The sequence below is a fragment of the Ursus arctos genome, unplaced genomic scaffold, assembly GCF_023065955.2.
Source record: "Ursus arctos isolate Adak ecotype North America unplaced genomic scaffold, UrsArc2.0 scaffold_22, whole genome shotgun sequence".
Classification (NCBI taxonomy): domain Eukaryota; kingdom Metazoa; phylum Chordata; class Mammalia; order Carnivora; family Ursidae; genus Ursus; species Ursus arctos.
In genome coordinates this window covers 23,069,600-23,097,385 of record NW_026622897.1, presented here as the reverse complement: position 1 = coordinate 23,097,385, position 27,786 = coordinate 23,069,600, and the positions used below count along the sequence as shown (strand labels likewise).

The window sequence follows — 27,786 nt, the reverse complement described above, 5'->3', positions numbered from 1 at the left end:
GATAAAGCACTTTTCTCCCCACTAACAAATTCCAGCTTTTTGGCTCCTGAAGCCACAACACACATACAGGAGTTCAGGGACCAGGTATGTTCCTTTGGGCTCCTAGATTCCCATTCCCTGCCTCTATCCCGGGGTGCTTGCTGAGAGTGTCCCCCATTTTCTTTGAAAGTTGGAGTGAAATTTGCAAGGGAAGTGAGGGGTGGGGAAGGGAGAGAAAAAAAAAAAAGCCCCGAGAGAAGAAGAGAAAGAAAGAGTCTCAGAAAGCCTCCCGTTTGCCGGCTGGAACTGGAGCAGGCAGCCGGGTGGGGCGGCGGGAGAGGCGACACCACCGCCCTGCATTCCCCCAGAGATCCCACACTCGAGAACACTCACCTTAGACACCCTTTCCTGTTCAGCCAGCAGGAGCGAAACTGCAGCAACTCCAGGTTTTGGAGTTCTGGGTGCTAGTTCTATGCGCCCAGAGCACCCGATCCTCGATGTGGAATTAAATCTGCTGGCTGCCCGGAGTCGAAGTGTGCCTTTCTCTGCAACGCACCCACACAGCCAGCCTCAGTCCCTGCATGAGCTGGGGGGCTGTAGAAACCACTCGTTGGTCTGTGTGCCCTGCAGCTTTCCTCCCTGACGCCTCTCTTCGTCCCACTCCCCCTTCCTCTCTCCTTTCCCGTCTTTTAATTTGATTTCCGTTTTCTTATCAATATTTCAACTGCTGTCTGATGAATTGTTCGAATAGACAGCCACCCATCTGCCCTTAGCTGCTTTTCCAGAAACCTCCCAGTGGTGCTAGGAAATGTCAAGGAACACTGGGAACCACACACATATCACAGATGTAAAGCCAAGAGGAGAATATGGAGACCCAGGCCTGCTTTTATGTAACTTTAGTTTTAAATGATTGCTGTGCAAATAATTATTTCTCAGACTTACACAGTACGACAGAAGTCCTCTTTGCTTTTTCAAGTCCTTATGTCCGGCTTACTTAAAGGTGACTCTTCCCCTTATTTGGAACTCCCCTGGAATACATCCTTTCTGACCTATGTCTTCTGTCTTCTAGACAGCATCTATAAGAGCAAGGAGATTTGCAAATGTCAGAAGCAACCTTATTATGGAGTTTCAATTTTAAAATACATTTAACAACACCCTCGCTCAGGAGTCGTTTCTGGGTCCTTGAGCTTGTGATTCTTAAAAAATTTTGGAATCTGGCTCATTTCTTCACTTCAAGACCTGGTCTTGAATGGGGCTCCACATTTGCTCTTTTAGTTGCCCAATCCAGGGCCATTCTCCACAAAACAGCTGGGCCTCGCCGCCATGCCGGTGAGTTGCCTGTGTGCTCCCCCCTGGGTGGGTGGTTTCCACACCCTTCCATGACTTTGCTTCTCCTGAGTCTCCAAAAACCAGGAGCTGTGCACCCGGCCTCTGCCTAGAACACTTGGCAGGGACCAGAGCAGCTGAACTTGGGTGTGTGTTGGTGTGGGGAGGCGCGGGAAGCCAGGGGTGACAGGTAAGCATAGAGAGTGTGTCAGTTTGTAAGAACAAAACCTTAGCTTTGTTACCTCTGAGAATTAGCCTCAGTTTCTCAAGCTTTCCCCTCCTCATTCTTTCTTGGGTACCCAGACCCCTGACTGCTTTGGTTCTGGACACTGAGAACATTAACTTGGTACCTGCTCCTTCTTCTCCTCCTCCCCACTCCCCACCCCTCAACTGGCTCTGGAAATTTCTGACCAAAAGCAATTGCTAGGATTCCATTTCTGGAGAAAGCACACTTATCACCCAGATCTCCCCACGTGGGGGGTATGAAGACTGGCGGCAGGGTTATTCATTATTTCCTTCTCAACAATATCCCGATTTTTCTCTCCGTCCCTCCCCCAAAGCTCAACATATTGAAACATTTTGCTGCTTAATAAGAGCAGCCGGGAGAGCTCTGGGGTGAAAGGCCAGCCTGGGACCGTGACTGGGGCTGCCTGGGCTCGGGGCTGACGGCCAGGCTGCCCCCGCCCAGCACATTCCTGACCATTGCTTAGGAAAACAAGACAGGCTTGGGGAGGGGAGGGGACTGAAGTACCAGAGCCAATGCCCCCGTAGTTTTGTTCCTGGGATTCGGTGGAGAGGTCATCTTCCCTCCCAAAGGGAACAAACACTATTCCAAACCACCACAAATAAAACAGAAGGTGCTTCTCTGTCGGAGGGTACATCCTACCCAGGTGTCATGGTTTTTAAAGAGAGGTTCTTTTCGGGACAGCTGGAGATTTGAAATTGTTTTCTTTTCACCCCCCTGTCTCCTTTCTTTTCTTGAAAGGGACTTCTAGGAGACCACAGGAGGACCCGCTTCAGCTTCTTTAGATTTCAGAGTTGTTATCACATTCTTATTTGGAGACCTATCTATCCAAGGTTGGCCTCCTTTCCTTAGATTGTAAGCTCCCCGGAAGGCAGTTGTGGGGTTTGTTTTGTTCGCCGCTGGTTACCCCGTGTCCACGCTGAAATTGACAGGCGGCGAAGCGGGACAGTTATCGAACTCTGCCTCTTCTTTCTGAACAATAAGAAGGGGATACGAAACAAACCAAACCAAACCCTCACACTGTAATTAAGGGAAAACTGACCGGAACATTTCACCTGAGTGAACTAATTCATTTTCTGCTTTGTAGGATTGGGGGAAGTCGGTGCTCACATGCCGACTTCCTTTTTTACATAAGTGGTTTAACCGTGGATCAAGAGATCTTCTCATTCTCCAAGCATCGTGGGTGTGGTCCACTGCCGGAGGTCTGTACCAAACTCTTCAGCATTGCGTGTGTGTGTGTGTGTGTGTGTGTGCGCGCACGCACATGCATGCATATATGCCTCTTATTTCCTCCTCTTCCTGTAATTTTAAGAACCAGAATGGGTATTCGCACCGAAGATCATGCCATTAATAAAATCTTGGTGGTCCTGGAAAAACAGATGAACTGAGAATGAAGTGAGGACTGATCTGGACTCCCTTTCAGCTAGGGTTTCTGAGCTGGACCTCTTTGCACACGCCAGGCGGTAGGGAGGCTTGTGGATGCCCACCCGGGGAGTGCCTGCAGTCCTAACCACCCTGTCTGGGAGCAGGGGTGGGGTGGGATTAAGACCCAGGCTATCTCATCCTCCAGAAGGATACGGCCCACTCCCTTTGTCACCTGGAGCCTTCAATTTGCCAGAAGAAAATTGCTGAAATTGGTAACAGCTGCCATAAGGAGGAGACTGAGAGAGGAGAGAATGAAGGGAAAGGGGCAGGAAGACTCATTAAAGCCAGCTTATCCCTCTAACTGCTTCCAAAGGGAAAGGGGTGGGGGCTTTCTTGCTCCATGGTTACTGCTCCCTCACCAGCCAGTACCAGGCTGCTTCCTTGGGCCATCGATTTGCAGTCCAGAGCCTGGTCTTTAGCAAGTGCCTCCGTGTTGAGTTTAGGAGAGTGGGAGATTGGAATCCAAGAAACACCCCCGTAGGGGAGAAGGTTAGTTATCTGGGGGGTGCCACCTTGGGTTCTATGATTCTCAGCAAGGCCATTAGGACTCAACTTCCTTATTTGGCTAAGGAGAGAGCTACAACTAGATCATCTCGAGATGCCTTCCACTAAGAGTATGCTATAATTCTGTGAGATTAGTTAACCTGGGAAAGGATTTGAATCAAAGGCAAATTCATGTTCTAGGGTTAGAAACTGTGGGTTCCGGTTTTAGGTCTGCTCCCAATGAGTAGTGTTATGAACTGAATTGTGTCCCTCTGAAATTCATGTATTGAAAGCCCTCACCACCAATAATTGAGAACGTGAATGCATTTGGAGACGGGGCCTTCAAAGAGGTAAATAAGGTAAAGTGGGTGGGCCTTAATCCCATAGGACTGGTGTCCTTATAAGAACAGGCGATTAGTACACAGAAATGTGGGAGCATAGAAGGAAGACCACGTGCAGGCACAGTGAGACGGCCACCCACGGCAAGCCATGGAGAGAGGCCTCAGGAGAGGGCAAACCCGCTGGGATCTTGATCTTGGATTTCTAATCTCTAGAACAGTGAGAAGACAAATTTCTGTTGTTTAAGCCACCAATACTTCGGTATTCATTATGGCAGCCCTAGCAAACTAATACAACTGGGGAATAGGATTTTGCCATGATCTGGTTTCCTCGAGCAAATAAAAGAATCGACAATGTTGACACACTTCACCCAACTCTTCTGGAACCCTCTGTGATGATCGCTATCTATTTATCGCACATCCGCAATGTTTCTGGCCCCGTGTAGCCTCATGTATAAAGCAGTATTCTGGTCTTTGTGGTTCTTTCCACCCCAAATAAAGACTTTGAAACCACACTGAGTTTCAATGTCCTCTACATTTTCTATTCCCTTTGCTTTTAATGATGGAAAGGAAGGAAGTTGCTTCCTGCTCTTCCAACAAGCAATTTCAGATTTTAAAGGGTAGCCAACAAGATGTCACGCTCCTTATCTCTCATTATTTGTGTCCTCTTGTAGCCCTTGACAGGCTGCAAAGCTAGACTGAGCTCCTGGAAATTACAAGGAGAGAGAAGAAGTGGGAAATCTGCTCAGGGAGATAAGTCCAGGAAATGGAGGCAGTGAGGAGAACAGCATCCATGAGAAGAGCTGTCAGACTGGGGCGCTTCGGATTCTGACGTGTGTGAGCAGGTCAGTCCTTTGATTCCCATCACATACCAGCACACACACACACACACACACACACACCCATTCACTCATATTCTCAGCATAACAGAGGATCTTAGGATGGGTGCAAAATAAGGAGCATTCAGAACAAGGATGGAGAAGTGTTGGATCGAGAGATCTGTGATCCGAACAGGTGCAAAAGAAGGGGCCTCTCCTAAGCTAACAGAGTCATCCCTCACCCCCGCCTACAGATCAAACATATAGAAAGTTTCCAAGGACGGGGGCGCCTGGGTGGCTCAGTTGGTTAAGTGTCCGACTCTTGATTTCAGCTCAGACCATGATCTCAGGGTCCTGGGATCGAGCCCTGCACTTAGTGTGGAGTCTGCTTGGGATTCTCTCTCTCCCTCTACCCTTAACCCTTACCCTCACCAACCCCCCAACCCACTCAAGTGCTCTCTCTCTCTCTTCAATAAATAAATAAATAAATAAATAAATAAATAAATAAATAAATAAATAAAAGTTTCCCAGGACTGTGGATAAAGAGGTGAGGTTACTGGAGAATGAGTAAGACCAAGCATCAAGGCAAAGAGGACCTCTTAAGACCAAAGATTTTATATACATTATATTCTTTCCTTCAATCCCCTTAGCAAGTTTTTCTCCTCCTTAAGTTACCTCTTCATGAATATCAATTAATAACTTTAATTTTATTAGATAATCACTGAGCCCTGTTCTAGCTTAAATTTTTATAATTCTAAAGAGCATATTACTAGTCTCATCCATGATGACATATTTTTAAGTTATTGGGAGACATTATTCATCCTTGCTCCTGTTTAAAAGAGAAAAGAAAAAACCGAGACAACAGTTAGCTGGGCCAATGCCAATCCTTCATAATAATTCAGTACAGTTCCAGGTCAGGGGATGCTTTTTCTGACTGAATGGAATAGTTCATTCATGTAGCCATTCATTCATTCATTCATTCATTCATTTGCCGGGGGTGGGAGGATGGGTCATGGGAAGGACCTGAGTAATATCACTTTGCTATCTCTGAGAAGGCAAAGGTTTGCAGAAACTGTGTTATCTTTGCTCTGTCAACCTGGGCGGACTCAACCCTCAAGAAGAGGAAAGAGACCAGAATTAAGGAAAGCATCAAGTTCAGAACCGCTTGTAGAGGGAGTCGCCGTCATGGTGTTGGGGGAATGAATCAGGGATTTTAAAGGATTCGAAACATAACTGGGTAGAGTGGGACAACTGGTGTGTCTACTGCAAGTTTGAGGGGGAGGATGGTTGTATTAGTTGAAAACAAAACATGCTGTTGAGAAAAACCCCACAGGAGTAAAATTATGCTTCCTCTGGCTACCAAGGACACCAGATTGTCTGAAGTATAGATGCTCCCCACTTGCCTTTATAACCCCAATTTAAAAAAGAAAAAAGAAAAAAACCTAGACAAAACTCGAGCTGGGCCCATGCCAATGATATCTGACATAAAGGTCTTTGGGGTATATTTTTTAATGGAGGAGGTAGGAGTGGGGCAAGTTGTGAGAGATATTTGAATGAGGACAGATATCAGTAATATCCCCAATACTAGTACCTAAGGATAGTCTTTTGAGAACGGAGATGCTTTCCACCAAGCACTTCCAACCTCTAGACGGAAAAGACGCTGTGTACATGTTTGTCTGATCACATACGGGTCTGATGTGGCATTATTATTATTTCGGTGACCCTCGACTTTGATAGATGGGGACAGGGGGAGAGAGCATGGCCACTCACTATTACTGCAATGCACGTCATAGCTGAACACAAAACAATGTCCCCCACTTAACACAATAAACACTGGGGACTCACTGCCTTGTGAGTTCCTCTCAGGGAACCTGCTTTCCCTAGATAAGAGATCAAAAGTCGTGGGTGTGTTCTCATTTTCTCGGTGTATGTTTTTAAATCAGACTTTGTGAAGTAAGGTGTCTCCTAGATTTTTGGCTGAGTTCAAGGGGAACATAGGTTTAGTCCGAATCTTCGTTTTTCTTTTTTAAAAGATCGGATTTGCCAGTAACACACAGATGAACCGGATATTTGTGAAATTCTCATTGCTTCAGAGTGATTGGTAATGTGGAGACGGGCAGAATAGGAATTATATTTCACACTCTGTGAAGTCTGCTTGCTGCTTCTGTGGGTGATGATTTTGGTTCTGTTTTATAAAAATTGACAAGAAGAGGAGGGGTGGAATGAAGTGGATTTTGATGAAATAGGTAAGTGTGTAATGCCCCCTCCAATCCTTACCACTCCCTTCTCCGAGTTCTGACCTGGGGGCGGGTCGGCCTATGAGGCTCCCAGAGCATGCCTGGCTTCCTATGGAGCTAGTTCCTGTGTCCTTTTTTGACTCAGCTAGCCACTTAGCTCGCTAGCTGTCTTGTGCTTTTGAGATCCCTATCCTTTGCGTTCTGCTAAACCGTTTATAGAAACAGCATCGCCAGTGGAAAAGCAAAGCCAGGGAGGAGGGTTCTGGCTGAAAATTTCATGGGTCAGCCGAAATGAGAGTCAAATGGGTACCATGACTTTGGCTACTAGCTTGGGGAGCCAGCTACCCCCAAGCATTTTCTTTCTTTCTTTCTTTTTTTTAACTGCACCTCTAGATGATTCTCTTAATTTGCCTAGGGATTCCTGGGGTGAGAATACCACTCAGGGTCAAACTTCAGCAAGTTATCTGCAATGGCTTTCTCGTAAGGGCTGACAAGGGTGGATGGTCCAATTTTTCAGTTGGGGAGGTTTTCGATTTGGAACCAAACTGAATTTTGGCTTGCATCTCTAGAAGAGAAACTGGTCATGGCTGTGGGGCCCAGAACCCTGAGAGATGATACGCATTTGCAATCTTGAGTGCTTATCTCCTGCTGTATCTGGCCTTCTTGCATTTATAAAGTAAATCAGGAAATCTCACCACAACAGGCTTTCCTGTGAGGAGGCTGGCATTTCCTGCCTGCCCCACTGGGGACAGGAATGGAGGGAATACGCTGCTGATGTCAGGTTTCCTCATTTCAGCCCCGCAGCCGCTGTGGGGAGTGGGGGGCAGGGGGGTGCGGGGAGGGGGGAAAGAAGGCACCCACCGAGATCAGCTTGGGTGTGAGTTAGAGCGAAGAAGGTCGTTGTTTTCCTGATACACTTTTCATACAGTTTTCTGACACATAAAATAAGAAAAGAACCCACCCATCATTACGTGTTTGAATACACATACACACGTACACATTGTGCAAATGTGTGTTGCATGGATACTTGGCTGACCCATGCTTTGATGAAAGCCATACACTTCTGACCAACTACCACGAAATCGGTTATATTAAAATTTGGTTGCATTCTGATGTGCCAGGGAAGAGTCCCTATGCATTCCACAGTCTCACCTTTCAAAAATTTCATAAACAAATAATGCTCTTGTAAAGAGAAGTGCCTCTCCCACTTCCTGCACTTAACCTTAGGGTAAATTTTATTTCAGTTTTCATATATGTGCTATTGAAAAGATCACTTGTGTTTATAAAAAATTTCACATACTGCTTCTGTCAAAGAAAGATATGAATGTATATAGAAAACTTGATCTTGTTCTCCTATTATAACATCTAGGTAATATATTTTATGCAGCACTTACAGTCATCTGAGAATGGATGGACCCTAGAGAAATTCATGGTCAATTTTCAGATGAAGAAACAGATTCTGAAACAGAAATTACTTCTTTTTTCATGGCAACATTTAAACATGTTATTTCATTAAGCAACAAGATTATGGTTATCACCACCTTTTTCATGGTGAAATCCGATCATATGTGAGAAACCTGAATCTCTTAGAATCATCTCTTATGTATTATCTAAGTAATGTGTTATAGACATTATCTATAATTATATAAGGAATTTGTCCAACTTTGCAGGGGAACCACAGGGCCTGGCTAGAACTTAGGTCTTTTCCCTTCTAATCTTCTATTTCCTTGTTGAGTTTCCATCAACATGGTTCATGAACTTTCCATCTCCTTTAAGTGGTGGTGGGATTGCTCAACATCAATGCCAATCTACTGATTCATAACTCCCTCCTCTCTTCTTCCACGTGTATAACACCTAATGTTGCTTTCTCTTTCCCTTCCTTTCATCCCAGGAGGAAGGGTTGCAAAGATAGGAGAGAGAGAGTTCATGCATATGCACCCAACTTTTCTTAATGTTACCATATTACATAACTACAGTACCATTACCCAAACCTAGCATTAATGCAATACTGGGAAATAAACTTCAGACTATTCAGATTTCATTGGTTTCCTTGCAATATCCTTATTCTGTTCCAGGGTCCAGTCCAGGACCTTATGCTGTATTTCGTTGTCAGGTGTCCTTAGCCTCTTTCCATCGGCAGTAGTTTCTGGTCTTAACTTCTGTTGCATGACTTTGACGCTTTTGAGGAGCATTGGTGAGGTATGATGTAGAATGCCTCTCGATTTGGGTTTGTCTGAAGTCTTACCATGATTAGATAGAGTTATATATTTTGGGAAGAATACCATTGAGGTGCTAAGCCTTTTACGGCACATCATCCTGGAGGGTCCATGACATTGATGTCTTCTTACTAGTGATGCTGACCTCGAGCACTTGATCAAAGTGGGGTTGGCCAGGGTACTCCACTACAAAGTTGCTATTTTTCCCCTTCACAATCAACAAGAATTTGTGGGGAGATGCTTTTTCATTAACAAATATTTTTTGGAGGGAATACTTTGAGATCATGCAAGTATCCTGGTTTTCCTCACCCTTTTCCTTACTAGTTTTAGCGTCTATTGTGGATTTCTCCTTAAGCAATAATTACTGTGGTGTTCTAATGGTGACTTCACTCATTCCTTCTACATTTATTAATTGGAACTCTTTTTTTTTTTTTTTTAAAGAGTTGTTCCTTCTCCTTTCTCTCTCTTTCCCTTCCTTCCTCCCTTCCTTCCTCCCTTCCTTCCTTCCTTCCTTCCTTCCTTCCTTCCTTCCCCCTCTTTCTCTCTCTCCCTTTTTCTTTCTTTCTCTTTCTTTTTTCCTTCCTTCCTCCCTTCCTCCCTCCCTTCCTTCCTTCCTCCCTTCCTTCCTTCCTTCCTCTCCCCTCCTTCTCTCTCTCCCTTTTTCTTTCTTTCTCTTTCTTTTTTCCTTCCTTCCTTCCTTCCTTCCTTCCTTCCTTCCTTCCTTCCTTCCTTCTTTAATATGAACTCATGGATATTTATTTTATTATTTGGATTGCCATCTATTACTGTAATTTATTTTGTTCCTCAAATTTCAAATTGTTCCACTTGGGCCATTGGGAGCTCTTTCAGGTTGATTCCTGCATCCTTTTTGCCACACCTACCTGGTCCAAATTTTTTCCTTTAGCATCTCCTTACTTTCTGGCACAAAACAATGCTTCAGAATGATCTTGTGTTTTCTCTCTGCCCAGCCCTGGAATTATCTGCTTCTCCAAGGATCTCTGGTTTCTTGGATTGGGAATGTGTTTAGAAACCAAGATTAGAGGATTAGTTGTGCTACTTGCTACAGCTTTGAGTCCTTCTCAGCAGACAAAGCAAGGAAATATAACTTAAATATACACACATACCTAGATTTCTTTCTGTATTGCTCTTTCTGTATGTATTCTAATGGAATGCCATAGAAAGGGTGGCTTAACACGAAAATTTATTTCTCACAGTTCTGGAGGCTGGAAGTACAGGATTAAGGTGTTGACTGGGTTGGTTTCTTCTGAGGCTTCTCTCCTTAGCTTGCAGGTGTCCATTGCTCACATGGCCATGGTCTCTCTCTGTCTCTTCCTATAAGGACACCAGTCAATCTTGGATTAGGGCCCCATCCTTATGATTCATTTAACTTCAGGACTTCAACATGTGAATTATGTAGTCCATAACAATCTGTATATATATTTTAAAATGAATTAATGCTAATACCTCGAATGCCAATCCAGTGCCACAGGATTCATTCTGGGATTTCCTCTTTTCTTATTTGTAATTTCTTTCTCCAACAGTGAGAAATCTGGCACTTACTATCTACAATATATTTATTTATTTGTTCAACCATAGTATACCTATGAAGCCCTTCCAGAATTGCTATTCCATACCCTTGGGAGAAACAGATTCACCCAACTAAAGTGTAGCTGTCTGGTTCTTTTTATGTATGGTTCTTTTTATTTTTAGCTTTATGGTGTCTGGTCAACACACTGTTTCTCAAAGTTACTAGGTCCCGCCTTTCTTAGTCAACCTTTTGGTATGGTTATGTCAATCATTTTAACGCAGTTAGGTTCAGTTGTCATAGTCTGATTTCTGTCTGGGGTTCTGCTGAAACTGGGGTTGAGTTTTTCAATTTATATACAAAAAAATATGCTCTTTCTGGTGTATAGTTCTATGAATCTAGGGAATGTATCACATCACCACAGTCCTATACGACAGTTCCATGACCCCCCCCCCAATTCTCTTGTGCTGCCCTTCCTCCCACCCCTAATCCCTGACAAGCACTGGAATTTGCTTTTCATCCCCAGGGTATTGTCGGTTTCATAACGTTGTATAAATGGAGACACACGACATGTAACATTTGGGTCTGGCTTCCTTCACTTGGCAAAGTGTATTTCAGATTTTTTCATGTCAGTGTATGAACGAGTAGTGTGCTCCTTTTCATTGCTGAGTAGTATTCCTTTGTTGGTAGTACTCTTTGTATGGATACGCCATGTTTTAGTGATCCACTCACCTACTGAAGGACAATTAGGCCATTTCCAATTTTTGGTGAATATGAATAAAGCTATAAATATTTGTGTATAGGTTTTTGGTTGTATGTAAGTTTTCAATTTGCTTGGGTAAATATCTAGGAGTGGAATTTCCGGGCTTTATGGCAAGTGAATACCTAGCTTTATAAGAAACTGCCAAACTCTTTTCCCAAGTGGTTGTGCCATTTTGCATTCCTACCAGTAGGTTTGAGAGCTCCAATTGCTTTTAATACTTCTGAGCATGTGGGCACTTGGTTGTAATTTGCACTTCCCTAATAACTAAGCATTCTGAATATCTTTTTATGTGTGTGTTTGAATCCACACATCTTCTTTGGTGAAGTGTTTTTTCACCTCTTTTGTCTTGGATTTTATTGTTTAGTTCTTTTTGAGTTTTTTTATTTTTTGTTTTTTTTTTTTAAGTAGGCCCCATGCCCAGCATGGAGCCCAACATGGAGCCTGAACTCATCACCCTGAGATCAAGACCTGAACTGAGACCAAGAATTGGACACTTAACCAACTGAACCACCCAGGTGCCCCTAGTTCTTACTGAGTTTCGGGAGTTCTTCATATACTCTGGAAACACATCCATTATCACATTCATGTTTTTTTTTTTTAAGATTTTATTTATTTATTTGAGGGAGAGAGCACGCATGAGTAGGGTGAGGGGTAGAAGAAGAAACAGAATCTCCACTGAATAGGGAGCCCAATGTGGTGCTGGATCCCAGAACCCCGGGATCATGACCTGAGCCAAAGGCAGATGCTTAACCAACCGAGCCACCCAAGTGCCCCTATCACATTTATGTTTGCAAATATTTTTTCCATTTTGTGTCTTGTCTTTTGATTCTCTTAACAATGTCTTTCTCTGAGCAAAAGTTTTAAATTTTGATAAAGTTTGGTTTATATTTTTTCTTTTATGAATCTTGCTTTGGTTGTCATATCTAAAAAACTGTTTGTCATTCTTAAAATCATGCAGATATTCTCCTGTGTTTCCTCTAGAAGTTAGATAACTTTAAATTTTACATTTCAGCCTCTGATGTTTTTTGAATCAATTTTTGTATAAGATATGAGATATTTGTAATAATTTATTATTTAATTATTTAATATTTTGCATATAGACGTCTAAATGTTCCAGCATTATTTGTTGAAAAGACTACATTTTCTTTATTGAATTGCCTTTGAACCTGCTTCAAAAATCAGTTGATTGTTGACAAAACCAAAAGACAACCTACAGAATAGGAGAAGATATTTGCAAATATTTTATCAGGTAAAGGGTTAGTATCTAAGATCTATAAAGAACTTACGAAACTCAACACCCAAAGAACAAATCATCCAGTCAAGAAATGGGCAGAAGACATGAACAGACATTTCTCCAAAGAAGACATACAAATGGCCAAAAGACACATGAAAAAATGCTCAACATCACTGGCCATCAGGAAAATACAAATCAAAACCACAATGAGATATCACCTCACACCAGTCAGAATGGCTAAAATTAACAAGTCTGGAAACAACAGATGTTGGCGAGGATGCAGAGAAAGGAGAATCCTCTTACACTGCTGGTGGGAATGTAAGCTGGTGCAGCCACTCTGGAAAACATTATGGAGGTTCCTCAAAAGTTAAAAATAGAGCTACCCTATGACTCAACAATTGCACTACTAGGTATTTACCCCAAAGATACAAATGTAGTGATCCAAAGGGGCACCTGCACCCCAATGTTTATAGCAGCAATGTCCACAATAGCCAGACTGTGGAAAGAGCCCACATGTCCATCGACAGATGAATGGATAAAGAATATGTGGTATACACACACACACACACACACACACACACACACACACACAGAATGGAATATTACTCAGCCATCAAAAAAATGAAATCTTGTCATTTGCAATGACGTGGATGCAACTAGAGGGTATTATGCTAAGTGAAATAAGTCAACCAGAGAAAGACAATTATAATATGATTTCACTCATATGTGGAATTTAAGAAACAAAACAGAGGAGCGTAGAGGAAGGGAGGGAAAAATAAAACAAAAGGTAATCAGAGAGGGAGGCAAACCATAAGAAACTCTTAGCTATAGGAAACAAACTGAGGGTTGCTGGAAGGGAGGGGGGTAAGGGGATGGGGTAACTGGGTGATGGGCATTAAGGAGGGCACGTGATGTCATGAGCACTGGGTGTTATATACAACTGATGAATCACTGACCTCTACCTCTGAGACTAATAATACCCTATATGTCAATTAATTGAATTTAAATTAAAAAAACCAGTTGACTGTATTTGTGTGGGTGTATTTGAGTTCTCTATTCTGTTCCATTGTTCTCTATGTCTAACTTTCACCAATACCACATTGCCTTCATATGGTAGCTTTGTAGTGAGTCTTAAAATCATAGTATGTATGGATAACATGAGTCCTGGGACTTTGTTCTTTTGCAGGATTGTTTTGGCTACTCTAGTACCATGGTCTTTCCATGTAAATTTTAGAATCACCTTGTGGATTGCTGAGGTTGTTTGGGGTTGTGACGAACCTACAGGAAAACTAAGGGAACTGACATTTTAACAATATCAAGAAACTTAATATTTGTGTGCATCTTGTTCTTTTTTTTTTTTTTTGGTTAAAGATTTTATTAATTTATTTGAGAGAGAGAGAGAGAACATGAGCAGGGGGAGGGGCAGAGGGAGAAGCAGGTCAAGCAGGGAGCCTGACGGGGGCTTGATGCCAGGACCCTGCATCATGACCCCAGCCGAAGGCAGCCACTTGACTGACCGAGCCACCCAGGCAGCCCTGGTGTGCATCTTCTAAAGAACGTATACAACACTGGTGTAGATTGCTGCATCTGACTCGTTGTACTCTTTCTGCTCAACTTTGTCACTAGTGGCTAAATGAGGCACAAATATCAGTATAACATTACATAAATGGTTTGGTACTGAGACATAAAATATAAGCATAAATATACCCTTGATTATTAAAGAATTAGGGTAATCATTCTCAAAAAAAATCAGGCAATGCTGTACCTACACAAAGACTTATTTGTGCCTATATTTTATTTGCAATTAAAAAAATACTCTTTTTTTAACTACTGGAAAAACTCCTCGAAAAAATCAAATATGTAGAAATTTGAGTATCTATTAAGGGCTCAGAAATTTGATTGACTAACAGTGCTGTCAAGAATGATTTCACAATTACAATTAAACTTCCACCACTAACCGTACTATGAAGCAATATAGTGTGGGTAAGATTCCAGCTTTGGGTCAAATAGACCCAGGTTTGTGTAATGGTTCCTCATTAACAAAGAGTTCCACTATGTCAAAAAATTCTAATAAAGCTTAACTTATACTATGTATGAAAGTACTCAGCACAATGTCTAGAACTTGATTCTCAATAAATATTAGCTTTACTAATAAACGACTTTCTATCTTAAATGTTTCAAATACTTTTTATTATCACTGATGAAATTTGGTAGGGCCAAACTCTAAAGAATTCAGTAGCTACAGTTGCTAAAATGTACCTATTCTGGGGGCCCCTGGCTGGCTCAGTCAGAAGAGCATGTGACTCTTGTTCTTGGGGTCATGAGTTCGAGCCCCACATCGGGTGTAAAGATTACTTAAATAAACAAAACTTAAAAAAAAAGTGTACCTACTCTGAAATGTAGTAACATGCCCAGAAAAAATCTTAATAAAAAAATCACTGAATTATTTCCATTGACATCAGTCTGTATACAAGGGATGTATTCATAAATTGTCTTTCAGAACCGAAAGTATAAGTGACTGAATGCTGACTGATTTTTAAACAGAATTAGTCAGCCTGATAATCTAATAGTATTCCTGAACTAATTATTAAGGTAAGAAAGCTCTCTTCAATTTACAGGCACACACACACACACACACACACACACACACACACACATTGTGATAGTTTGAAAAGTGAGATGTGTTTGGCTTTAGGAATTCATCTAGTTCAGCTTATAAACAATTCTGTTTAGTGACTTCAACAAAATCCTTTACTCTCTCGCTGTTTTTGCATGATTATAGCAGAAGCTGCCTCTGCCATGCCCCAAATTTTCATCCTTTAGGTGGGTGAGTGTCCAGACACGGGGGTTATTTGATCAGAAGCAGCACTGGCCACAGAAAAGAGCCTCCGACTGAGGAATTGGTAAAAGCTGTCTCCATGACCACCTCCAGAGGACTGTGACTTCTTCTAGACCCACAATGTGTCAGAGCTGCTGGAAACTGAGGACGAAAGGGAAGTGGTTTGCAGTTCGATTTTTCCATTTGGTTAAGGAGCACGGACAGGACCACACCATCTGATTCTCAGCCCAGACGGTGGTGTACAACTGGACCCTATCGAGTCAGTTTTTCAGGAAGTTCAGGACAGCTCCTCAAAAGCCACTGGGCAACCCCAACGGGTGGGGACCAGGACCCAGGTTCACAAGGAGTTCAGCAAAGGCGATGGGCCATCCGAGCCCTAGAGGATTTGTTCAGGGGCACGCGGGCTGGGGGCTCGGGGACCTGGAAAAGCTCAAAGCACCCTGGGCTCTCCATGGTGGGTAACTTCGAGTCTCTCTTCTCCGATTCCATTTCCTGCCTCTAACTGCCGCAGCTTGATCGTTGAGACCAAGCCACCCGTGACTGTTGAGGGAAATAGAGGGAAAATTGAGCTGCGGCCTGCACCTCCTCCCCAGGCACCAGGGGCAGGGCCCGAGATAACTGAGCCCCAGTCAGAGCTCGTCACTCACTGTCACCCTTTGTGTTCACGCCATTCTGTGAGGGTCCGGGACAGAGATTCTGAGAACCTTGCAGGAGAGCTCCTTCTGCACGGGATCTTTTTTTTCTTGGAGCTTAGGGCTGAGGAACTCAGTCTGTAATGGAGAAAGAGGAAAGTAATGCACAATAAAAGGGCACCATTTAATTCTAGGGAGGGGGCCAGTGAGTGGATATTGGGACACGGAGATCGGGCACGATGGGATCAAGAGCTGTAGTTATCAAGGGGTTGTCCTATGTGGACATTCATCTCTGCTCTTTGCTCACGGGGAACATCTGCCAGTCATTCTCCCCTGCACCGGGCCTCTGTTTTCCTAATCTTCTAAGTGGGGATGCTCTCTACTTAATGAGGATAAAAACGAGGTGAGGATAAGCCATGGTCGCAGAGGTCCTAAAAATACACATCCCAGGTCCATGTGCAAAGAACCATGCCTTAAAACTTGATTCTAAAAATTCACCGATAGCTAAAAATACCCTGTTGACACAGGCCTGTCGGCACTCTCTGATTTTTCATTTTACGTGCACAAATTTATGTTTTTCCATTTTCGTTGGCTAGGGTTCTGTTATTTGAAGGTAAGGTGTGGGAAGTCCTTCAGAGGTTCAATGGGAGATGGGGAATCGGATATAGTTTTTCTCTCTGGAAGAAACTTTCATCGAGATTAAAAAAAAAAATGTTTAGGCTCCGCTTGCTACTGTAACCTCTAGTCTTTTGCCAAATGGCAATACAACAAAGAAAGCCTCCTTTTCAAGTTTCTGGTTAATAAAACAACACAACGCAAGACAAATAAACAGAAACAGAAGGCTGGAGCTTGCAGAACTCAGGGAGCACATGTGTGGAGCGAGGAGGCGTGCTCTGCTCCGAAGGCCAGGCGATGTCTCTGGTGGACCCCCAGACCTCAGCCCCGGCCCGGGGTTCCCAGACCCACTGTGCGAGTCCCCAAACAGAAGGAGGCGACCTGGAAAAATCTCACAAGCAAGCGGCTCTTCTTTCTGCCCTTTTGCCATCCTGTCCCCTTTCCTGCCCCCCAACTTTGGGTTTTCTGCTCATGGAGATTTGAGGGGGTGACCAAGTTTAGGGGGCATGCTGGTTGCACGGTTCTTAAGTCCCTTCTGGAAAGCGTGGGCGTGCCTGGAGGAGCGGTGGTCTCCAGTCATTTGGGAATATTGGGGTAACAGGTAAAGGGGCAGCTGACTTCGTTGAACTGTAAGGTCAGCCTCCTCGGGCTTCTGTTCTCTTCTCTGAGCGGTACAGTTTCTTGGGACTCACCTGGGAGGGCCTTAGGGCTCGGAATCTCGTGCTGGGATGGGGAGGGTGGGTGTTGCGGAGGAGGGCCGTGGTCTGGCATGGTGCAGGGACTGGAAGGTTCACACTGTGCTTGCTGCTGTCCCTTCCCGCCCCGGTGCGGGTTCTGGGTGGGGGGCTGGGTCCGGCTCAGGAAGTAGCGAAGCCACAGCACACCCACTCCTTCTGTGCTTCCCTCTTGCTCTCTCTTCTCTGACCTGCAGAATGCTGTCTCACCTCTGCCTCCCGTGGGACGCACGGAGCGGTGCTTTCCCCTCAGGACGGCACATACGCCCCAAGCCCATGAGGAGAGCCTATCCTAGTAAGTCATCACGGCCAGGCCTGCAGGGAAGGCTCTCTCAGCTCTGCATCGCTGGCCCCAGGGGACGTCTCCAGGCCAGTACGAGGCAGCGTCTGTGAATCAGCTGCTGCTAAAAGCTGGAAACAAAGAGTGAACCCAACACTTGAAGAACTGCGAAGGATTTATGAGGTTCCAGAGGAGGAACTGTTCATAAAAAAACTGACGAGCCAACTTCTCTGCAATGTGTTAAATAACAAACCGAGGGTGTAGAGCTGCTTTTTGTTACTCGGAGCAAATGAAATGTCAGGGAAGACCGTGAAGCCGTTGGTGGGACGTCTGAGGCTTTGGAACGCAACTACATGGGATTTTCATCTTTTTGAGGATTTCATGCAGTTAGCGCCTCTTCATTCAGACCTGCTGCTTCTCCTGTTTGGGATATAAATGCCTCCGGGAGGTTTTCTGGGATGTAGGAGTCCCCAGGTTCTCTCAAAGGCTCCTTAAATCTCACTTCCTTGTTGAGGGCTTTATTGGATTCCTCTAGAACTCTTTTTTGGACGATCACCACAAAGGAAGTGGAACCTGGACAAGGCCCTCATTCGGAAGTTGCAAGTCCTAAACACTGCAGGGGGCTTGATGGCCGCCTACCTGTCCTTCCCTTCCTTCCCAGGGGAATCTGGACACAGTGCATACCTCTTCACGCCCTGCCCTGGTTTCTCAGGAATGGCTCAGCCACCCTCAGCTCGGGGTATGGGCTATGATTCAACAACATAAATCAGGGCAATGCCATCCTCCTTGAACATATTGAGTTCAGGAGTGACCCGTGGCCTTATTCTGCTTGAGGCAAAGATTGCAGAGGCTTCTGGAAAGTTCTTTCTCACTTTTAGGAGGAGCAGTAAATAGCCACTTTCTCTCCACCTCAGTTTCTTCTGGTGGCCATTTTATGATCACAGGGGAAGCTGCCCTGAGGACAAAGTTCATACCCAGAGGGAGGCAGCTCGAGAGCATCTCAGGGAAATGCAACCAGAGTCCTGACTGCATGTTCTTGGAATCTGCCCAACCTCTGATGTCCAGTTATATGAGCAAATAGATGTCCTTATTTGAAGGAATTTTAAGGCATCTGAGTCAGCTGAAATCATCCTGACCTAGGGATTTTGACTCTCAGCGTGGTGTAGAGCTGTGGAAGGGAACTCGGGTAGGGACTGAAGGATCTAGCCTAAAGTCTTAGGCTACCATGTACTAGTGATGTGTCTGGGAGCAAGTCTGGCCGACCTCCAGCACTTGATTTCTGTGTGAAACAGGTGTGATGATGACTGTGTCTGTGTCACCAGACTGAGGATCGATAAGTCAGAGCTTATAACGTCTAAAATGTTGCTATTAGCATCATTTGCCAGTTCAATTTGTTATTCTGTTATGATGAAAATAATAGGGGCTAACTCTATGAAGATATTATTAAATGTCCAGCCCTATGTTAATTGCTTTAATGACTTAGTTCATTTAATCGGTATTGCAATCCTATAAAGTATGTTATTATATCCCAGTTTTGCAAGGTGAATAAAAGCATTAGAAAAATTAGCATTTTTTTAACCAATATTACACATCTACTAAATGGGGGAGCTTACTAATATATATTTAAGGATAATGTTAATTACACAAGCAATGTCATTGCCACAGCACTTGCCAGCAGTCCCGGATTCTGTATTAGCCTTGTTCCCATTTTGGGGGTTTGACCACTCATGCCATTGTTATCTAGCTTCCTTTTATTGCTCCCAAAGTCCTTAGGCTAATAAAAATTTCCCTTTGTAATTAACTACTGAACTTATTTACTGCACTCAGAAATCATTTGCATTGGAGTTGGGTTTTTTTTTTAAGATTTTATTTATTTATTTGAGAGAGAGAGAAAGAGAGAGCACACAGAGGAAGAGGGAGAAGCAGACTCCCTGCTGAGCGGGGAGCCTGACAGGGGACTCGATCCCAAGACCCTGAGATCATGACCTGAGCCGAAGGCAGACACTTAACCGGCTGAGCCACCCAGGTGCCCCACGTGCTGAAATTGGTTTACACCAGACTTCTAAAAGTCTGCTTGTGTGTGTGTGTGTGTGTGTGTGTGTGTATGCGTGTGTGTTGTAAGACTAGTGTGTTGGGATTAATAATTATTTAATAATTATTACCAATTAGTAATTATTAATAACTAATAATTAATAGTAATAGTAGTGAGTGCTTTAAATATGTTGAGACTGTTAAACGCCCTTATTGGGGGTCTCATCTGAGATAGTGGCTTGCCAGGGGCAAATTATAGCTATAAATGGATGTCCTTGATGTCTTGCACTGGAATATTGAGGGTAGGCACCGATTCACTGTAATTAGGGAGGGTCTCCTTTCTATGCGGACCAATAGCTCTCAAATGGGGACAGCCCTGCAGGGGGTGTCTGGCCCTGGTTTGGTTGTCTCAGCTAGGAAGTAGTGGTGTGCTGTTGGCATCTAGTGGCTGTAGTCCAGGGACGACTACTAATTATCCTCCAGCACACAGAACAGCCCCCCTCCCAAAGAATTATCCAGCTCCGGGGCGCCTGGGTGCCACAGTCGGTGAAGCATCCGCCTTCAGCTCAGGTCATGATTCCAGGGTCCTGGGATCGAGCCCTGCATCGGGCTCTCTGCTCAGTGGGGAGCCTGCTTCTCCTTCTCCCTCTGCCATTCCCCCTGCTTGTGCTCTCTGGCTCTATCTCTCTGTCAAATAAATAAATAAAATCTAAAAAAAAAAAAAAAAAAAAAAAAAAAAAAGAATTATCCAGCTCCAAATGAGAGTAGTGCCAAGGTTGAAAGATCTTGGTCCAAACTACCCAAGGACCGGTGCTGAGCTTTCCTTTCTATACCGTTCTTGTTTGGTTAGGAGTCAGGCAACCCATCCTGTTCTAAGAGGTCCGCATGAGGGTCCTGGAATGTTCACAGATTGACCCCCACACTGAAGCTCAGCAGTGTTGGAGCTTGGCCAGGCTGTCCTTCTACTGGAGAAGCCACAGGTTCCTTGCAAGAGACTGATGCCAGAAGACTCTTACCTGCAAGAATTGAGGTCAGCTGATACGCCTCTTGAACAGTGCGCGAGGTGTTCAGGCATTTCTCGTCTACCGGGGCCCCCAGTGCAGTGAGTTGCCGTGCTGCCTGTCTCTACTTGGACTCCTTTCTCTCCGACGTATCCGCTCAGGGTTACTTCTACTGTCTCAGCTCCTGATGTGTTCTAACCTTGACCTCAGCACGTTCACTCCTCTATTGCCGACCCAGGTTACCGTGATCAGGTTTCTCTAGGCTGGAGGGTATGATCATTTCCCTCTCTTCCTTTTCTCTCGCTTCTTTGCTCTGGCATATGCATTACCTCCCGTTACACTTACGGCCTTCCCTCTTGACTCGCAAGAGCTTAGGTTAGAACTGGAAAAAGAATAGAATATTAGAATTTCTTTTCTTTGAATCCTCTTGCTACCGAAGTCAAACTTTTCCTTATGGCCACGTGGATGCCCCTGACCGACGGAGGAGAGAGTTGGGGCATACAACAAAGAAAGAAAAAACTCACAAAGATGAACATGTCAAGATCTTATTTCCCGACATCAGAGATTTCATAAGTTTCTTCCCCCCTACACTTTGGAGTTTAGAAAGGAGGTAGTGGTGGTAGAGGGTAGTTTTATGGGTTTAGCCAGATGTGAGGGACATCTGGTGACTAGATGTTTGTTTTCTAAGCATTTCTGAATGTTATGCTCAGAGGATGGGAATCGGGAATAGAACAGTGGCTGCTCTGGCCTCTTTAATAGGCAGCCCTTGCTTTGAGAGTAGAGGTTAGGGGCAGGAGTAGGAGAGGAGGGTTTGGCCTGGTAGAAGGTAGCTTTTTCCTGTCTGTGCCTCCATGTCTTTATTTGAAGACTGGACTCTGTCTATCCCTAACATAATAACCATAATGATTCTAGCTATAATTTATACAGTGCTTATTATATGACGGGTACTGTACTGGATGCTTTGCTTACATTTTCTTATTTGCATTCAGTTTTCATAAGCTAGAATCTATGATGTGCTATAGAGATGGCTCCTGACTCCTCTAGAGTCTACATCATTCTTTATCTCCATTTTTGGGGCTGTGGATATCATTCTTTAGACTAAAACATACAGTTCTCACATTTGCGAATTTTAGTGTTACCAAACCCAGTATAATATTTCTTGTTTGTTTTCCATGTGGTGCCAATGGATTGTCTTAATTTATCCACATCCACTAGTCCAGCTAGGTGAATGGTGTTACTTGTGACTGTGAAAGTCTTTATGTGAAGTGAACTCGCCAACCCCAAAGTCAAAACATGGGACCTTTGTTTCATAAACTCCAGGCTCCAACTAGGTGAATGAATTGTTATCTTTGAAGAAAGGGCCAGATCTTCTGGAGGAAAAATCTCTTGTACTTGAGTCTTTGTATTTGGTGTATAAATTTATACTTCAGAAAAGAAAATGCTGCTATGAGAATATGCTGGATGTGTGTGTTTGAAGTCTGATGGAAGAAGATTGTGAACAGAAATTCTACCTCTTCCCAAACCCTATGACCAATACTATGGGACAATTGTCCCAGGGAACTATAGGTGGCTCCTAACGGGAGAATTTCTAGCATTAGACAGACATTGTTAGGGGAGTAGGGAGAAAGTTCTGAAGTAAAGAGGAAAGAAGCAAAGTTGGATGACAAATGTTGTGGGAAACAAAAATCTAGAGTCTGTCAAAGAAAAGAGTAGGGGGTTGAATATTAGTAGAAGGAAAAATTTTAAGGTTCAGGACGTAGGAAAAGATCTTGAGTCGGGAGCCAGAGACCAGTGGTTTAGCTTGGGTCTGGAAAAATCTGGGAGACGCAGATCCAGAATAAAACGCTGCTTGGTGGTTCAGATCATACTGGCCTTCCAGAAGTATCTCCCCATCCCGGTTCGTACAATGGAGCAACCTTAGCATGATTCAGTGCAGAATCTGATATGCTCAGTGATAAAAGGCTGGAGAGTTGGTGGTACAAAGGAGCAAGCCTGTGTCCCGAGGACTCTCCTGATCTCTATGCTCTAAGGATATCTCCGTTATTTGAAGACTAGAGACTTATCACAGCTTAGCGGATTTGCAAGGGATTTGACTGCTGGATTGGAGCGGACAGGCTTACTGTGCTCAGATGGGCACCACTGGCCCATGATATCTTGTTCTCTTAAACTGGGGGAAGGATTTGACTTGTCAAGAGGGTCCTCAGCTTCAGAGAGTGGGAAGGGGCATAGAGTGGGGTGAAAAGGAGTAAGGCATACAGTGGAAGACTGAAAGTTTCTCGGTACAATGACATGAGCATACCCCTTCTGCTTTGGGGAAAGGAAACTAATCTTAAGGAAAAAAAAACTAGCATAGGGAGTTTTGAAAAAGTTTATAAAATGGGGCACCTAGGTGGCTCAGTCAGTCGAGAGCCGGGCTCTTGATTTCTGCTGAGGTCATGATCTCAGGGTCGTGGGATCAAGTCCTGCTTTGGGCTCTGCGTTTGGTTGGGAGTCTGCTTGGGATTCTCTCTCTCCTCTCCTTTTGCCTCTCCCCCCCCCCCCACTCTCTCTCTCTCTCAAATAAATAAATCTTTAAAAAAAGGAAAAGAAAAAGTTTATGAAGCAACTCTGAAGGCAAAAAAAAAAAAAAACCACCCATAAATAATTCATATCTTACTTCTGTTTTTCTGAGATCCTTGCTTTCAGTGTTGGGCAGCCAGAGATATCAAAAACTGACTGTGAACGAGGACCCCCCCCCCACTTCTTTTGTCAAGGGGAAAGTTTTTTTTCAAGTTTGGAAATCTTAAAAATGAAGAAAATAGTTTGCGAATGGATCCCTCCAGTAAAGAAAGAAAACAGAATGATTACCTTTTGTGATATCAGATTTCATATACAGTATAAATATTCTTACCACTTAGAATCAACCAAATACTTTCAGCTCTATAAAGTTTCCATTATTTCACTTAACCAGAGAAATCTGCCAGCTAATATTTTACTAAGCTTGAAAATATTTTAACTAGCCCTTTCCATATCTATCAAGTTCAAAGGGATGATATAATTTATGTATCAATACTCCATAAAGTTTAGTCCTAGAAATGTGGGTTATATTTTCAATATTTATTAAAATTTTTTGTCTGTTGGCTGACTTATTTTAAGCCCATGGGCATGTGCTTTTATTGCATGGTAGGCTTAATTCATACTCTCCGTCTTGATGACTCCAGCATCTTGCCGTTCATGAAGATCATTTAAGATGAAAGGCATTAAAATAAGGTAGACTTCAGATATCTAAGCATCTGTTTAATTCAGCCCTTCTTCTCTATTACTTATTTCTGGTGCTGGGCATCAAAGAAAAAAAAAAAAGTCAGTACTGTTCTCTTAAAAATACGTCAAGGCCCCCAACTCTTTAACAACACAGGAAATGTCAAATATTATATGGATATAAATAACTCAGTAAAACAGGGTTACAGGAACATCTGGCTTTGCACAGTTCCACGCACTCGGCTGGCGCAAAGATATTTCAGTAATACTATCCAGTCGTTGGGTTGTGTGACACCGTGGGGCACAGAAGGGAATTTGAGTGTCGAGTGAAAAATGTGCTTGTAAAAGGGTCTGAGTTGTTATCTGTCTAATCCGTCCTAATCTGTTCAGTCATTTGCTCTGGGGGCTCTTAAGAGGGAATACTGACCCCCTCTGGAAGCTGGTCTCTTAGATACCCCCAGCGCCCCCGGCTTAGGGACAGAGGGCAGAAGGTTAACGACCCTCGGGACACAGGCTGCCCTGATGATCACTGGAGAGACCATTTTTAAAAGGGACATCTTAATTTTCTGAGGAACATGCCACTTTAGTTCAGTTCTAACCTTGTGGAAACAATCCGAAGGGAAAAATGGTGACAACATCTCCTTTGTTCCTGCCAGCTTTGCCTTGTGCCCTGTTCAGCTCCACTGTTGGGTCTCCCTTTCCTCTCTGCGGCATCACGTTCTCCACTGTGGGCTTTCCTTTTCTTTTTAAGATCTGACTTCCTTGGGTGTTGGGCAAATTACCAGTTTGTGCAATCCAGACTATTTGTGTTCATTTCACTTACACACACTTAAAAGAGAAAGTAAAACCCCCAAACAGACACACACAAGACACATAGAGTCTATGGTTTTCCTCTATGACTAAATTACGGTGGTCAGCATCATCGAGAGTAAGAAAGAACAGCAGTCTGTACCTCAAAGGGAGGCAAAGCCCGATACAAATTAGAAGTATATCTTAGGTCCCTTTGGGCTCATTCCCAAATAAATTTTTAATTTCGTTATTCTGCAAATATTGAGGAACGACTGCGTGCCAAGCACATGGCAGGTAAAAAGTCAAGGCCCTTCCTTGTCTTCAAGGAGCTTAGAGTCTTCATGGAAATAAACATAGACCAGCTCTGACTACATATCGTATGTCCTAAAATAAAGGGAACCACCGAAAGAAAATAAATTCCAGGTAATGATAACTTGCTAAAATATCTCCTATAAAACTTTTGAATATCTAACTATATTAATAGGTTTCTATCCCTTTAAGAGACTTTCTGGAAATCACTTGATCCTTCATTAAAGTCAAGTCTAGGAGGTGCAAGAAGTGCCTAGCTGAATGTCAATGCTGCCCAGCACTGGAACAGGAAGGGGAGGCGAAGCTGATCTCTTTCTGAAGCACTTGGGGGCAATTGTGTTGAAAGATATCCCTTTATTTAGAGTAGGGTGGGTAAGGGCAAAGGAGCGTGGTAATCTGGTTCCCAGAGACCCCCAAAGGGCAACCCTCAAGGCGTCTCTTTCTGTGTTCTTTCTCAAATTACCTTATTTTATTCATTAATTAATTGGTTAATTCAACTACCATCTATTTATAGAGCACATTCTAGGAACGAAGATGTGCGGGAGAAAAGACTTTCTAGCTTTCAAGGCGCTCCATCAGGTGGAGGAAATCCATGTAAATACACAAAATTACACAATCCATGTAAATACACAAGCACAGTGTGGTAAGTGCTGGGGATCTTTGCTAGAGATTAGCAGGAGATAAAGATCAGGTTAGAACGCAAGACCCCAAGGTGGATGGGTTGGAAATCATCCAATGGGTCGGAGTCATTCTCACACTAAATATTCAAATTATAAATTGCATTTTTATTCAAAACTATCCTGATTGGCCACATAATTTATGTTAATTGGGTAGTTTCCCGATTCCTTTTCACTATGTTCTTCGTAGACATGGCTTTAAAGGAACGATCAGTGAGTCACCTGAGTTCCAGACTCTGCCTAGGCTATATGTTCGGTTCTCTAGAACCTTGAGAGGGTGCTTTCTTAGGGTTATTCATTCGTGGGCTCCCAGCCCCCGCACACCCAGCCCAGCCCCAGCCCAGCCCCAGCCCAGCCCCAGCCGAACATTGTTGAATATCATTTGCCAACCTGCTTTTCTGCCGCTTTTTAATGCTCACTTTCTCCTTTCCCTTCCCATTCTATTCCAGGGATTTGACAGAACAAACTACCCTCAGACACCATTGAGATCGTGACACAGGCCAGTACACTTCAGGAAATTCAAACTGACAGAAACCCCTGCCTTCTGCTATTGCAAAAGTGGCTTGGTGCAGCAAGACGCCAGCTCAGAGTCCTGGGCTGCAACGAAAGGTTCTTGACCCTCTCTGCAGAGAAGGGAGTGCCTGGGGGACTGAAAGCTTTGGCAGGGTTGAGATAAACACTCAGGTTAAGGCATTTTTCATCTGTTTAACCAGATCTCATTATATTGTCAAACAAGACTGCTGGACTCACAAGAAACAGCTACGGTATTCTTGGTGAGAGTTGGGACAAGAAGTAAGAACTTATTTTTTTCCACTAAGGTTAATTCCCCTGATGCTGGGATGCCAGGCAAAATTTTCACTGGATTGAAAATGAGGGCCGAAGAGGATAAGCTCTTGGAAACTTTGAAGGAAGATGGCACCTCACATAGCCCCGCCCGGCCTGGTGGTGGAGGAAAAGAGGACTTAGTAATAATCTTACAGAGATCTCCTATGCAGAGAATCCCTTTCTTAGGACACCTACATAACTTAAACATAACATAAGCAATCCTCAATTGCGTATTCCCTTGCTATGTTATTGTCTTACACTTCCCTTTGTCTTTGGAAAATGCGACTTTGTCGCATTTTTTTTTTTAAATAGCTTCTCGTACCTTTCCCAGGTTGAATTAAATTTAATAATTGTTTTGTCCTGATGATGCTCAGGTTAGCTAAATTACCGTGCTACCCAGCCATGAGTCCGGATTACATAGGAATAGTGGTGATCCATGTGAAAATACCTCCAGTTAGTCTTATAAAGTGGTCTTCCTGAAATGGAACATCTGCAGTTGAGAAAATCCAAAGCAAATGCCTGGTAAGTGAATTCTTTTATTGGCCACTAACTTCAATCATAATCTTATTTTATATTTGGATAGCGCATTCATTCTCGTAGCTCATTTTTGTTTTCATCGTACAATGCAGCCTTACCATTTTTAAAGCTATTCTTTAGTTAGAAATATTTACAGAGTTACTAGTTTGCGAGGATGATCTTACAACACTCCTCTCCCACTTTCACAACGGTGAGTTTAAACCTTTTCTGCGCTCCCTGTACTCCCACTTCACCTCCGGCTGTGTAGGTGAAATGGAAGCCATCAGCTGGGAACGCCTTTAACTTCCTGCTACCAGATCTGCATCCTATATCTGCCTGCATGTTACTCCTCTCCCTTCCTCTGACAGGTCTCTGAGGTAGCTATTTTACAGAGCAGGAAACATACAGAATGACCTGCAGAACTGTCCAACATCTTACAGGAAGTAAAAGGTGGTGGCCGAATTTGAACTCAGGTCTTCTGATTTTTGGTCCCAGAGCCCTTCCCCCTCTTCTCATTGTTTAATAAACTTTATTTTTTGTTTTTTTTTTAAAGATTTTATTTATTTGACAGAGAGAGAGAGGGAGAGCGCACAAGCAGGGGGAGCGGCAGGCAGAGGGAGAAGTAGGCTCCCCGCTGAGCAGGGAGTCTAATGCGGGACTCGATCCTAGCACCCTGGGATCATGACTTGAGCTGAAGGCAGATGCTTAACTGA

At 43.7% G+C, this 27,786-nt stretch overlaps 1 protein-coding gene and 1 long non-coding RNA gene across 5 annotated transcripts in view; one reads left to right on the top strand and one right to left on the bottom strand.

Moving 5' to 3' along the window:
- FLI1 (Fli-1 proto-oncogene, ETS transcription factor) overlaps window positions 1-759 on the bottom strand; it is a 122,259-nt gene extending 121,500 nt beyond the window's left edge. Inside the window, exon 1 of the mRNA XM_026505414.4 lies at window positions 373-759. The gene's annotated coding sequence lies outside the window, so the exon portion shown is untranslated. The remainder of the gene's footprint in view (window positions 1-372) is intronic.
- LOC113259872 (uncharacterized) overlaps window positions 1-27,142 on the top strand; it is a 40,482-nt gene extending 13,340 nt beyond the window's left edge. The window contains exons 2-4 of one of the 4 annotated variants that reach the window (XR_008960839.1): window positions 2,637-2,751; window positions 4,470-4,640; window positions 15,412-19,489. This is a non-coding gene — a long non-coding RNA (uncharacterized LOC113259872). Of the gene's footprint in view, window positions 1-2,636; window positions 14,757-15,411; window positions 19,490-26,181 lie in introns of those variants that run through there. The other 3 variants (XR_008960840.1, XR_003317732.4, XR_008960841.1) reach the window with 3 other exon arrangements.
- The last annotated feature ends 644 nt before the right edge of the window (window positions 27,143-27,786 follow it).